This window comes from Octopus sinensis, linkage group LG4, assembly GCF_006345805.1.
Source record: "Octopus sinensis linkage group LG4, ASM634580v1, whole genome shotgun sequence".
NCBI lineage: Eukaryota > Metazoa > Mollusca > Cephalopoda > Octopoda > Octopodidae > Octopus > Octopus sinensis.
In genome coordinates, this window is record NC_043000.1 from 63691819 (window position 1) to 63706818 (window position 15000).

Here is a 15000-nt window from a genome sequence, read left to right on the forward strand (position 1 = left end):
TCTATTCCACCTTCCAAGGTTAAACGTATAGGTCGCTAAAATTATCTACATCAAACTTGCAATTCCTGCACGTCTTGTATGTAAAAAAATATAATAGCTGTCTGAGGTTAACAGCTTTCAGATGATATTCCAAAACGATGATGGTTTTGTGCGAGAGTAAACGACCTTATCACACCCATAGTAGTCTCGTCCACGGCGATCTTTCACTGAAGTCACTGTAGTCGTATGAGGAGTTCTAGACTCTGGGTTATCTACTCTGCTTCCCTCCTGTGGGAAGGTCTTCCTTTTCCAGGTATTGTTGGTTTTGAACTGTAATTGATTTCTAAGTAGGAGTGTGGCCCGTATACAAACCCAAATCCTAGGTGGCCCTTATGAGTCTGGCTTCTATCCTTTGACCTGTTCAATATGGCAATCCCTACAAGGAGTATGCACTCTGCTAGCATAGCTCTTCTGAGTCGTTGGGATACACAAGCTAACACAGCACAAGAAGAATATTGGAGTTTGTAATGGACAACCATAAGACAGAAGACAGAGAAACCGTTTAATTAGGCCAAAGAGTGAGCTTCTACTTAATCAATCGACCTGTTTGGAAGGAGCAGTCAAGTCCCCCTTGAACCGCATTCTGTCATTTTAGAAAACATAATTAGGCAATGGGTAATGTCGGTGAAGATTTAACAGTCAGTAGAGTGCCAGGTAGAATGTCTTGCGTGATCCGCTCTCTGCACCTTATGTTCAAATTCCGCTGAGGTCAACTTTGCCTATCATCCTTTTGGGGTCAATAAATAAAGTACCAGTCAAGTACTGGAGGTGAGTATTACAGACGGTGAGTTAGCAGAATCGTTAGAACATCGGACAGAATGATTTAAAATATTTGCTCCGGCTCTCTGCAAGGTCATTTTGTTTTTATCCTTTCGGAATCTATGGATAAAGTGCCTGTACTAGAATTGATTCTTCTCGCTTGAGAAAAAATAATGCAACGTATTCGGACCTGGAGAGGGATAGAGTACACCAGATTTAAAATACTCATGATACACTGTGTGTAATGAGAGCTTTCCTACGACACCAAATACTGCAAATCTACTGTTCACCTGTACTACCAACCTATTCGTTGGATCCAGAAGCTCTAGACCTTTACTGTTACTTCTTCGAAACCACTGATCACAAGGAGCTCAGAGTTCGTAGACTTGTATAATAAATGTGAAATGTTAGTGAATCAGATACCTTAGTCTTATTGAATGCTATCATACCTATATTAAGTAACTTAGAGTCGTTCAACATATAAGTTATAGAAACCGTGAGCTTTAAATAGAGGCAGACTGTATAGAATGGCAGAAATTGTAATAAGGAGATAACAGATACAGGACACAACTTGTTTTGTGTTTAGTTTGTTTTTAGAGTAAAGATTTAATAGAACTATGGCAGTTGTTAGTGAAAACGAGAAGACTATCGTTATTATTAACATATCGGTTTAAGGATGCGATAGGCAGAAATGTTTGCACGCCGGACAAAATGCTTAGCGATATTTCGTCTGTCTTTATGTTCTGAATTCAAATTTTACCAAGGTTGACTTTGCCTTTTATTCTTTCAAGGTCGATAAAATAAGTACCAGTCGAGAGACGGGAGTTCATGTAATATACAATCCCTTTCCCCTCAAAATGTCAGGCTTGTGCCTATAGTAGAAAGGATAGTTGACATATCAGTTTAAGGCGGCGAGCTGGTAGAACTGTTGGCACACCAGACCAAATGCTTAGCGGCATTTCGTCCGTCTTTACGTTCTGAGTTCAAATTCTGCAGAGGCCGATTTTACTTTTCGTCTTTTCTACTCCAATTCCCCTCAAACACTGTTGGCCCTGTGCCAAAATTTGAAGTTATTATCATATCAGTTTTGCCAGCTTGAAGAGACACCAGTTCGTACCCAGTCATCGGCTGTGCAATCTTCGTAGGAAAATCATTCATCTATGAAATTTATAGTGATGGTGGTATTACCATGGTAGTAAATAAGTACAGTCAGGAAGTGCATGCAGTTCACCAAGGAGACGCTACAAAGTAGGTATGTAACTGATGATTATGTGTATGCCATAATTGTTCATATCATCCCAAGGGACAAATTTGTGATATACAGCTATTCGCAACACACAGGGGGGGGGGGGTAAAAACTGAAATAAACGAAATAAGCTCTTGTGTAATACATCTATTAAGCATTATGCCCATTGAAAGACCTATTACGAAAGATTTTTTTCCCAATAAAATTATTGTAAACGTCGTAACTAAACCCACCTCCAAGGATACATTCAAGGTTAACATTCTGACAGTTATATTTTTACTGTAAATGATTATAAAATACTGAATATCAATATTTCCGTACCATAGAAATAAGTTGTGTTTTTTTTAATATAGTAAGTTAAAATTTATTACTTAAATGTCAAAAATAAAATGGCAAGAAAAATATAAGAGCAAGATTAAGAAAGATAAATCAAAGACGAATCAAAGAATGCAGAGTTACGTCCCGTGTTACCTTGCAAGTGTGTGTGTCTATAAGCCAAGAAGGTCATCAGTGTTCTTCAAGGACGTCAGCTGCGAAGGTGAGATGCGTTGAAGATTTCCTATAGAATGTGAAGGATATATACTTGTAATATCTTACCTATGACCCCCGCAAGCAAGTTATTCGCTTGGAATACCATAATATCCGATATACACTGAATGTTTCCAAAAATATACAACAAATCTGTTAACACAATATCACTTACACTATGTCAATAAAGCGAAGCTTTACCGCTATTTCTCTTCTTTTTTTTTTTTTTTTGCACAATCAGGAAATATTTGACTGACAACTATGATAGTATTTTCAATAACATTTTCGATTGAAAGAAATCGATTTTCTATTTTATTATTCTCCCCACATTATTCTACAAAATTCTATTCTTTATATTCTTAATTTATGATTTTCCTTTCTTTCGTTTTAGCTTTGTTGTTCTTGTGTGTGTAGTTATTGTTTTTATTTTTGTTGTTGTTTTTCCCTTTTATTTTTTTGTTATTTCCCGCAGGGTTGTTAAATATAGATTTCTAGCATTGGCACAAGGCCATGTTTTGAAAACGGGTGTAGGCGAATACGTTGACACCCATACTTGACTGGTACTTTTGTTTTATCGATCCCGGAAAGATGAAAAGGCGGCGTTAACTCCGGTGAGATTTGAACCCAGAATGCAAAGAACCATAACAGAATACCACAAGGTATTTTATCCGACTCTTTAACAATTCTGCCAATCTACCACCAAATATATTGGTAAATGTATAAGCAAATTACGTAACCTTTTTTGTAATTTTTTTTAACTATTATAATTGTTATCTATATTGCACTAAGGTTGAACGCAGTGGATGGCTGTTAAATAGAACAACGATATTTAGTTTATCTCTTTATGTTCTGAGTTCAAATCTTGCCGAAGGTAAACTTTCATCGTTCTGGGTTTGATAAAATAAGCACCAGTATAGTCTTGTATGTTCTCGTACCATTCTTAGAAGTAATCGATACTGCTTTTAAAGTGATTGATAGTAGAGTCAGTAGAATGCCTCACAAATAGTATTCTGGTATTAAGTGGCATGCGGTTCTTCGCTTTTTAAGAAGTTAACATTGAGCTTCTTCTACACAGTCGCTTGGTGTGTTAGAAATAGCAGCTAAATCTTCCACGAATCGCAATATACTACCCTACCAAGACATGGGTGCATTGGTGACCCGTCTGACAATTCAACTCCATCTTCTGCAGATCTAAATTTTGCATCTTTACTCTTGTTATCCCTCGTATGCTATCAAGCCTTCCTCTTGGCCTACATTATCTAACGTGGTCTTTCCTGCTTTTAAAACGCTCGAGTGTGATCTGAGGTAGATTTGGTTGTCTTATTTACCTTTGGTTTGTCTCTAACGATGTTGTTGTTGTTGTTCGCTCCAAGTCAGTTTCTCTCTTTTTAAAGATAATAGGGTGAGATTGAATGGGACTTTTTTCATTATTTGTAGCAGGTCTCTCTGCGTGGCACCTTGTGCCAGTGTCTTCTACCATAGCTATAGGCCAAAGCGTTAGTCGAGTACAAAGCGCGAAGCGTAATATGAAATTAAATAAAAGTCAAAGAAACAGGAAATTATGCGATAAACTTCATTAGCTTACAGCTGTTTCTGCTATTAGATGCATCTTGTTTAATTATATGTGAGTGTGTGTACACACACACACATACGTACATAAATAAATACACACACACACACACACACACACACACACACACATATATATATATATATATATATATATATATATATATATAGATATATATATATATATATATATATATATATATATATGCATGTAGATATGTATTTATGTATGTTAGTGTTTGCCCACACAATCGCTTGACTACCAGTGTTGGTTTGTTTACATCCCGGTAATTTAGCAGTTCGGTAAAAGAAACCGATAGGAGATTACCATATATTTTTTAATTGGGGTGCTGGGATCGTCTTATTCGATTAAAACTCTTCAAGGCGCTGCTCCAGCGTAGTCACCGCCCAATGACTGAAACAAATAAAAAAAAAAAGAAAGATATTCTTTTACCTATTTCAGTCAGGCATTGGACAGCAGTAGCCACGCACAGAAAGATACGAGCGTGTACAACAGACTTCTGTACAATCTCCGTCAACCTAATTCATTGACAAATTATTGGTTGATAAGCGGCTACAAAAAAAAAAGATACCTACCTAAAGTGTCGACACACGACAGGACTGAAACCGAAACCATGTGGTTGAGAAGCAAACGTCTTAAGCACACAGCCTTACCTGCGCCTCTACTTATTTATGGCCAAAAATGGGAATCTATAACGTAATCTTCTGATCTACTTGTAAATAATAGTCAAGCCTCAGTCAAATTATTCGCTACGTCTTAAAATAGGAAAGACACATTTCATAATAGGAACGTACAAAGCTGGCTGGGTTCTTAAGCTTCATTTTGGTTTCTTGGTGTTGTTTACTTTTATAAGGTTGTTTAAGAGGTATGTATGCGTGCAATTCACTTTGGGTAAACTATATTTATAAGCTCCGAATGATGCTGTCCATAATACGATAAATGAAATTAAGACGGAGTAGTTACGATTGAAATGCTTTCAATCAAAGCTCTTCTCTGCTATGTTTGATCTGAGACTAAACAACTAAAATAACAGATAAAAATTAATCATGTGCAGTGGTGTCTATCTCTACTAATCTACAATTGTGCGGTCTTCTGTTAATCTTAGAAATCAAGTCACTGAGAGAATAACTTAAGTGATCACTCGTCTCATTAGAAATAGCAGTTAAATCTCTCTCAAATCACACACTATCGTATTAATGAAAAAAAGGATGCACTGGACAACGTAGTTCTAAATGCACTGAAAAGCCTGAAAGATATTGACTGAAAATAAATATGTTTGGAACAATGACAGGATGGTCATGTCCGGAACACTTTTGCTCATAGATCTATTCGTTCGTGGTTAACATTAGGCTTAACACAAACAGTAAATATTTTTCAATAAAGATGCCTATTTGTATAAATCTTTCTAGAATATTCGATCCATAGATCCATGTGTAAACCACTAGTTACGTTTAACTCCAGGTTAGTTATGATTGAGAAGATGAACGATCAGAGAACTTACAGTCAAGAACATTACTTCTTTTTGTTGATGAAAAGACTAATCTTTTTAAGGTGGTTGGCTCTCATTTGATGTAATTTCCCCCCTATTTTTTTTTAGTTTGGAGTGCGACAGTCTACAAGCTCGAATGACAATGAGTATTTATGCACTCTTGTTTCTGTAACTTCTTCTAGCGGTCCACAAGCTTGTTTAATCCATTGGAGAAGGTTTTCTGCTGGTCGCGCAGCCACTTATGCACCGTTTCCTGCGCTTCTTCGTCCGTAGCAAATCGTCGATTTCGTAAAGGATATTTGAGCGGTCCAAAGAGATGATAGTCGAAAAGGGCGAAATCTGGACAGTATGCAGGGTTTCCAGCAACTCGAAACCCAATTTTTTAATGTTTCAACGGTAAGGGTGGTCGTAAGTGGGCGTGCATTGTCATGCAACAACACTTACATTAACAATAGACCTCGGCGTTTGGTGCGAATTGCTAGCTTCCGTTTTTGACCAGCATTTCACTGTAGCTTACACTGGTGACTGTAGGCTCCTTTTCCAAATAATGTTCAGATATAGACTCATCTGCTTTATGCATTATCAAGAGTACATTTGAAACTCCTGATATAATTATTATTGTTATGAAGCACTTTTTGAAGTTGTTCTATTATGTCAAAGTGAAGTCATTCATTAAGATTATACCTTGGCTCAGCTTGTTTTTGCATATTGTTAATGAAATATACTTGCAAAAATTTATTGTCTTCATTTTCTTGTGGTAAAATGCTACCAATTCGGTAGGAGAATTGAAAAATTCTGTTTCGACGTGAATTGTCTTTCTGTGGGTGTGTCGAAGTTTTTCGTTCCCCTGTCATGTTCTCGATGTGTATGCCGTGCGTCTCACTTCGCTGTCAGATTCTCTGCCTACCTCACGGAAGTTTGTATATTTATATCTAAACCGACAAACAAGAACAATACCGAATCCAGGTCACTCATTGCGCGAGTGGACTTGTGATGGCACTGAAAGGACCACAGGTCAAGTGGAACACCTATTTGTCACGGTTCTGTTTGACGTTTGAATAGGCTGAATGTCCAAGGAGATTTGAAAGATTCAGTTTCGAATCTGAACCGGGATGAGACTACTCCTACAGATTTGCTGTCTTTACTTTCATTCTGACGGACCAACAAACAAACAAACAAACAGACAGAAATTCAATTATATATATATAACACTTCGTGGCACGTAGGACCCATCCATCTCATCCTAATATCTGATTAGATGGAGTCCTATGGACGCACGAAACTAAGCCAAATTGTTATTTTAAAAATATATGTAACCAAATGTGTTGAGTGCTGCTATTTTTCGATTGTTCACTCTCTCGTTTATATATACATGTGTGTGTGTGTGTGTGTAGTTACATATATACATATAATATATACACATACAAATGTGTATGTGCGTGTATAAATACTAAGTACGTTATGTATGTATGTATGCATGCATGCATTTATATATGTATGTACTTTTCTCATCTCCGATCTACTGTTTGAAATATATATAAGTAAGCAAAGTAATGTATTTCATAATTATGACTGCGCTAACATGGTTCAAAAGAAAATGTTTGTATATATTAAATCAATGTTTGAAAATAGGCATACAGGACAAATTCAATGTCTTCTCTTTATTCTGTATTCACATTTCGATTTGATATATATACAAATGTAAACAAACTATACTTTGCATTAAAAACATACTGCCAATTTGTTCGATAGTTCCTCGGCCAATTTTTTGTAACATCAACATACTTCGACTGAATAAGAAAAAATTAGCATATTCTTAAGTAGAATATAAACTAGTGGTAGGTAATAATAAATGCCATTCCTTGCTTTAGACCATCTCCAGTTACTTCATTTCATACACAACTAAAACGTTTAGCATGTACACGATCTAAATAGTGAGAATATCATTCGTGTTTTTTCAAAGCCTTAAGCGGCGAAATTGAACTGAAATGAAATTGGATAAGTTTCCTATAGAAATTAACTTAGCTCTAGTCTCTGAAGATTTGAATTTGATGCAGGCAAGGCCGTGTGGTTATGAAATCCGCTTCTCAACCACGTAGTAACTAAAGTGTGTCCCACTGGACATACTTTAGAAAAGCATCTTCTACCATCATCTCGGATAGTCTAAAACCATATGATAGACAGATAAGGAGTAAAATTGTCTAAATTGGTGTGTCGAACAAACAAAGGTCCTTTTGGCTCTGCCCGAAGTTTATACTTAGGTGTCGAGCCTTTCCTTCCTTACAAGAACCGGTAAAATCTCGAAAAGAACGGAAAGCAAAGTAATGCGATCGATAAAATTGAATGCGGTACCTGAGCAAAACTGCAGCCGAAAATTGTAACCAGTCAAATAATTCTAATAAATGATTCTAGAGAAAAACGAGACAGGAGCGTGATAAACAGAGTGAAAGATATAAATTAAGGTTTAATTTTATTTGGATCATACTGAAATTTATACTGAAAATAATCTATATCCCTGTTAAGAAAAGGGTGTAGCACCTCTGTCAAATGAAAGACAGAAGGAAGTTTATAATACTGGAAAGAGAGTAGACAGTGTTATACAGAAACATATGGAAAATGGTTCAATAGGGCCGCCATCCTTGGAGTATAAGACTACATTCTGCATTCGGTGAACAGCTTGATAAAAGGGCGAAATAATAGGCGATGAGGAGCAAGGAATGTGGAATGCAGGGAGCCATTTCTGACGTGTAACTAACCATTATGTAGCAAATTAATAGAAAAACAGAGATGGTGAGGTGGCGAGCTGGCAAAATCGTTAGCACGCTGGGTAAAATGTTTAGCGGCATTTCGTCTGTCGTTACGTTCTGAGTTCAGATTCTACCGAGGTCGTCTTTGCCTTTCATCCTTGCGGGGGTCGATAAATTAACTATCAGCTGAGCACAGGGGTCAATGTAATCGATTTACCCTCTCCTCAAAGTTGCTGGTCTTGTGTCAAAACGTGAAACCAAATTAATAGAGAGACGATGTAATTAAGCTGCATCATTTTTTTTTCAGTTACTGTTTTCCAGAATTCAGTTGAACCAATGCTCAACCAATGTTTAAGGGAGAAAAAGTGAGCGAAGTAAGAAGACACGTGACTTATTATTTTTACTTTTTTTTAATATGCTGTGATTAATTCATGCCTGCGTTTTTTTTTTTTTATACATAGTAAATATCATTTACGTAAAGTATAATTGTTTTGTATTTACTTTGTTTATATTTTTTCTAGATAAATCTTTTCATTTTCTTTGCTGAATTCTTCCAGGCTATAAAATGTAATACTGTATATTTTGGTATTGATAGAACAATTTCAATTGATATAATTAGTTTGTTTTTTTTCTCTCCAAGATCAATAATCGTAGTTTACATTCCATTGCTGTTTTAGTGTCATGTCCCTCCCGCCACTGTTGATTTATAAGAATTGTGAAATAATTAACAGTCGTCTTTCTTTTATAATGAAAACAAAAATAAATATTTTCTGAAGGGTTCTGCAAACAACTCAATATGTTTTGGTGGTAAATCTAAATAATCGTACGACACAACACTACTACCTGGCTCTAAATGTTTTTAACAGAGTCTACTTTGTTGTAAGAATTTCGGACGTCTCCTGGCTGAGTATAAACAGATCAATTCAAATATGGAATAAAAGCAGCGCTAGTGTAATAAACATTATCGACCACATATACTTAATGCACAAGCCAAGTGTATTTGCCGGTAGATTGCGTCTGGCGTGGTGGAGATAGCTCTCTCAAAGCGCCACGTGTTAAAACACCTGAGAGTCATGGACAGGGGAGACAACTCAACCATTCTCCCATTCAAGAGTGATTGACATCAATGTTTCGCCTTTTTTGTGGTTTATTAATATCATGTACCAGAACCAAATCGAAGGTGAATCATACCACCACTTCACGATTTACATGCATGCTGTATGAAAACTATGTGCTGTTAGGCCCGAACAATGCATACGTAAAAATAAATTCAAAAGATCAATATCTTCCTTTGGCAGCAATCCATGAATCGTGGTCTTTACCTCCTTTTTGTTATACTACTCTCGGTGCCCATGCAAAAGATCATGGTCACCTAAGACTGCCTAAACAGTATTATAGCACCCCACCACATTATGCATAGTTTAGCATTGGGCCCCCAGACACATAGAACCTCCAGAAAATTACCCAAGATGCCAACGCCTTAAGATGATACTGTGAACGTTGTATGCACTATAACTAAGCTATGCATTTTTAGAAATATACTTCACTGCGCTAGGTTTAAAATACAACTACGAAATAAAATAACGTAGCTTCTTAAGTGGTAAAAAGAAACATTAAATAGATGCAGGTATTCCTAAGAAGTTCGTTTAGTAACCGCATGATTCAAGGTTCGATCACGCAGTAGAGTCTCTTCTAAGATCGACCAATATCTAGTATGTGAAACTTGGAAGACGGGAACCTGTGTAGAAATCAAACCGCTTCCCACGCTTGCTGATCAATTGCTTTGTCTCATTTTGTCTCAAAGTCGTATCATTCCTGTTTTTATTCGTTACTGTTTCCAATTTTATCTTCGTCTCTTGTTTTCCTATTCGTCTCTGTTGTCACATTCTTTCCTTCTACCAAGCAAATCTAATGCCCATAGCTTAGCTTTTCCTTGGGGCTGGCCGTTTTGGAGCAAATCTCAGAATTAAACAGTCGAAATTTGCCATGATGAATCGGTTTCTGACTGAAGAATGAAGGCTCTGAACGACTGTCCGTTTTTCCGTGTTCGTCAATTCGTGAATTTCACGTTCTTTATATATAAAGTTTTATTACATACATACATACATACATATGTACGTACATACATACATACATACATACATACATACATACATACATACATACATACATACATACATGTATACATGCATACTTGTGTTCACAGACACACACACACACACACACACACACACTTAAACACAAATATAGCTCAGCATTAGGCTGAACCGCATGAAAACAAAATATATGCAATCTGAAAACGTAGCACGCGGCCGATTAGAGATGGGAAGCGATTATATCAAGGAAAGAAAACAGTACGTCTACTTAGGGCACACAGCGAATATGAAATGAGACATGGATGCTGAAATCTCAAAGACAATACTGACACTCCATCGGTTACGACAGCGAGGTTTCCAGTTGGTCCGTTCAACGGAACAGTCTGCCGGTGAAATTAACGTGCATGTGGTTGAGCACTCCAGAGACATACGTACCGTTAACGTAATTCTCAGGGAGATTCAGCATGACACAGAATGTAACAAGGCTAGCCCTTTGAAATATAGGTACTACTTATTTTTGTTAGCTGAGTGGACAGAAATAACGTGAAATAGAATATATTGCTCAGGGACACAGCGCATCACCGTTTCCTGAACTCACTACCAGCCTAAATCTCTCACATTCTTTGTTGACTCTGCCTGTGCAAGTAGTGAAGTCTTCATCTTCGCTCTTTTCTATGTTTAAACATTTTCATCTAGAATTAAATGGTGAGCTCTTTTCACTAAACATTTTGCAAGAAATGTCAAATGTGTCAGTGAAATTTATGTCGGACGCCTTTTTTTTAATTTTTTTATTTTGGCAATATGAAGTTACTATACTTCTCATGCTCTGCAGTCGCTAGTTTCTTAAAACTAGATGCGTTTTCATTTCGTCCGTCCCATATTCATTTTGAAAACTTTGTTCAAACATTCGAAAGTAAGCCTAGAAGGTTACTTCTTCCTCGGCGTCATATTTCAGTTCGCTTATAAAATTTGCTACATGGTCAGGCGAAAATGTATTTTCCGGTTTGGTTATCAATTTCATTAGTTGTGACATTTGCTGCTGCAATCCTTGTTTTTGTTCTCATTATTCCTCGAGCTGTTATTGTGGCTGTTTTTGCAACTCAACTACCCCCAACTAACAAGTCTTCCATATTTTACGATTTTCGCAAGTTTGCACAAGATTTTTGTTTCTTTTTTTTTAGTTATTTAATTTTCCACATGAATTATTTTAAACTCTCCGTGTGAATTTCCATTTTTCTTTTTCACTCCGTGTAAATTAGTTTTTCCTTGTCGCGACTGTTGTAAAGTGAGTTCGTCCCATTGGTGTGATGTGTGTACTGTAGTTGCTGTTTTACGCTTGTAGCTACAACAGTTACTAGCCATCGGATACCGTTGCATCTCTTCGTATCGGAATAGTAATACACTAACTTTTTCTGTCTTATTATCGCTGATAGCTCCACAAGACACTGACTAGATCTGTCGACTCTCGATTCTTCAACTCTTCGACCCTCTCTTGACGACCGGCTATTGGTCTATTTATAGTGGTAGGAACCACTTTTTACCGGGAGAGATGTACAATTTTACTATACAACAATATCACTGACCCCATAACCTAGCGCTTGAACAGATAGATTTCGATAAACTACGAACTAGTCTAATGACTGAAGCCAGTAAAAGAATAGGAGAATTTATATAAATAAGTGCCTAACCTTTACTTTCTGTTTATAGCTAAACTGCTTAAATGTACCAGCTGAATGCGTGGAAATTCCACGGTTACTTAGGAAATACTTAGTTTGTTGGAAGTTTATAGGGAACCATGAAATACAGAATTTCTTTTGAAGTTTCCTTTTCTTTTATGAAGTGCTTGATCCTTGGATATGTAAAATCTAAATTAATATTGAAGGTGCATCTTTAGGAGAGAATATACTCTTTGCTATCACCTGCCACCTTTTCTAGGGTGAGAATTGCTATCTGTTATTTTTAACTTTACGTGAAGAAGAGAATGTGCTCAAGAAAGAACGACATGCAAGTATCCATGAGAAAATACTGGTTCACTTTTCTCTTTTTCATTACGATTTTGTAATAAAATGACTGAAAATTCGTTGAAAGAGTAATGTATGTAGCAAACACTTTAAACTATCTTAATTACGGAATGAATTGAAGACGTTCTGGTCTGTAGGGCAAAATTCGTAACGCTTTAATATGCATATGGCTGAGTTTGAACAAAGTACAGTAGTAGCCCTGTTGGGCTGTGAATTCCATCCATTCATCCATCCATCTCTCTTTTCCAGAGAGGATCGTTGGGGTACAGTCCTTAGATACTTCCTCCGTAGGGTTCTATAAGGAGCAACCGACATGAACTGTGAATTCAGTATATATATATATATGTGTGTGTGTGTGTGTGTGTGTGTGTGTGTGTGTGTGTATGTGTGTGTGTGTGTGTGTGTGTGTGTGTGTGTGTGTGTGTGTGTGTGTGTGTGTGCGTATGCGTGTGTATGTATATATATATATATCAGGAACATGTAAGTATCCAACATAATTTAAAAGAATTATTTTGCTGTCAATACGAACAATTGCAACAATATTAATGTTGTTTTTAAAATAAATTGTGTCTACGATGTTGTTCCATACTTTATCAGTCATAGTTAAGCGTTACATACATAGACTGCGGTAGAACATTATCATAGAAATATTCAATATCATGTTTATCTATGTAATTAACGTTCCTGCAAATTCTGTAGACGTGAATTAGTAGCTTGTTTTCTTATTTTTCAGTTTTGCATTCTTGCTGTAGAAATCCATCACTCCTAGGCTAAAATCTGCATAGTATTTTGTTTAGACAGAATACTTTCAGAGTTGCTTTTTTATTTTTTCTGGTAGCTAAAAATTAAGAACTAGGCATGTGTTTAAGTTGATTCAATCCATAATGTCACACTCCTACAAATGTACGATTTTGTGCTTATGAAAAAATCATTATGGTTTTAAATTCGCTCGCTTATTCGAGAGCCGCAGCTGCCAATTAAATGGTAAATACTGACATTATAAATTTGAACAGCACGATAATTATAACTAATTGTTAATGAATATCGTTTTTATTAATTAACTTGTACCGAGGAGAAATAATCATTGCTGATAATGATTCATTCAACTCAAAAAAGCCTTCTTTTTTTTTAATGACTTACCGCACGATAGCCACAATTAATTGAAATTGGAAATAGGCAACCTAATGTAGTGTAAGATGCGATGATCTTAAGCAAATATGATATAAAACTCGAGGCTTGTTTCAGTCTAATTAGACATCCTTAACGAAGCAGAGTCGTTCACGCGTCTGTCAGGTAAATGAAAAGAGAAATATTTATGCATAGATAAAGAATGTGCATACACTAGTGTGAGAAAACAACATAAAAACTCGAGGGGTACTTACAAGAACACATCCACATAGAACATAATTAGTAAGATTAATAGGATATCAAGATACCGATCACCTTTCTATTGTGTTCGTTGCCGAATATCATAACCCTTAAATGATTTGATCTTCCCATCTGATGATGTATAATAAACGAGGATATCAGATGGTTATAATACTGAATTCAAATCCACTTTAGAGTTTAATTAAAGCAAAATGTATTATACCTGAATAGCTTAACCTTCATATAGTCTTCATAAAGTCTTCAAGAGGTGCCTCTAAAATCAAATGGTTTTCAGAACTCACACACGTTTTAGTAAAATCACGAGACTATATAAGGTTAGATGCTTCAATGCATGTAAGTCGATAGACGATGCCAGGAATCAGCTAGTAAAAATCTCCAAAATCTAAAAAGAGTTTTCGGCGGCGGCATACGATGAAGATTTTGGAAACGAAGCCAACTAAAAACACTTTATCAAAGATATATTTTTGGTCAACAATTTAAGGAATGGTAACCATTTGACAACGGTTATTATCTGTATGTGTGTGTGTGTTTGTGTGCAGTCAGTGGGACACTGGTTACTAAATCAAGAACAGTTTTTTAATAAAGCAATAGCTTCCGTTTTAATGGGATTATTGTAAAATAGAGGCAAAAATACTTTAAACTATTTAGTCTATGGTTTTATCATCTATGGCCTCCCTGCTCTCTCTCTTTCACACACGCATACAAAATTCTCTCTCCTTCCTCTCCCTCTCCTCTCTCTCTCATACACCCACTGGCTTTCTCTCTCTCTCTCTCTCTCTCTCTCTCTCTCTCATACACACACTTATTGTGTCTATATCTCTTATTCTCAGAAATTCCGCAAGTATAATCAGTATAATTGTCTGACCTTTCATAGTTAAGTAGGGGTGAACTTAATGCATTGAAAAAATTCTAATTAGAAATACTACTGCTGTTGGCAAAACAGAACTTTGGCTGACTAACAGTGTTTTGATCATTTTAGTAAATACATATGAGAGACAACTCAGAATATGTTTTGGGATTATTAGACCTCTTCTAACGCGGCATAAATTACACTGTAGTTGGTGAAGCAGTGACTAAGAAATCACGAAGTAGTTT

The 15000-nt window shown here is 36.3% G+C and overlaps 2 long non-coding RNA genes across 2 annotated transcripts in view; one reads left to right on the forward strand and one right to left on the reverse strand.

The window, feature by feature from the left end:
* LOC118762979 overlaps positions 1–15000 on the reverse strand; it is a 24502-nt gene that overhangs the window by 4245 nt on the left and 5257 nt on the right. The window contains exons 2-3 of the long non-coding RNA XR_004998734.1: positions 9628–9633; positions 9264–9268 (exon numbers count right to left, since the gene is read on the reverse strand). This is a non-coding gene — a long non-coding RNA (uncharacterized LOC118762979). The remainder of the gene's footprint in view (positions 1–9263; positions 9269–9627; positions 9634–15000) is intronic.
* LOC118762980 overlaps positions 1907–15000 on the forward strand; it is a 33648-nt gene continuing 20554 nt past the window's right edge. The window contains exons 1-2 of the long non-coding RNA XR_004998735.1: positions 1907–2050; positions 8707–8773. This is a non-coding gene — a long non-coding RNA (uncharacterized LOC118762980). The remainder of the gene's footprint in view (positions 2051–8706; positions 8774–15000) is intronic.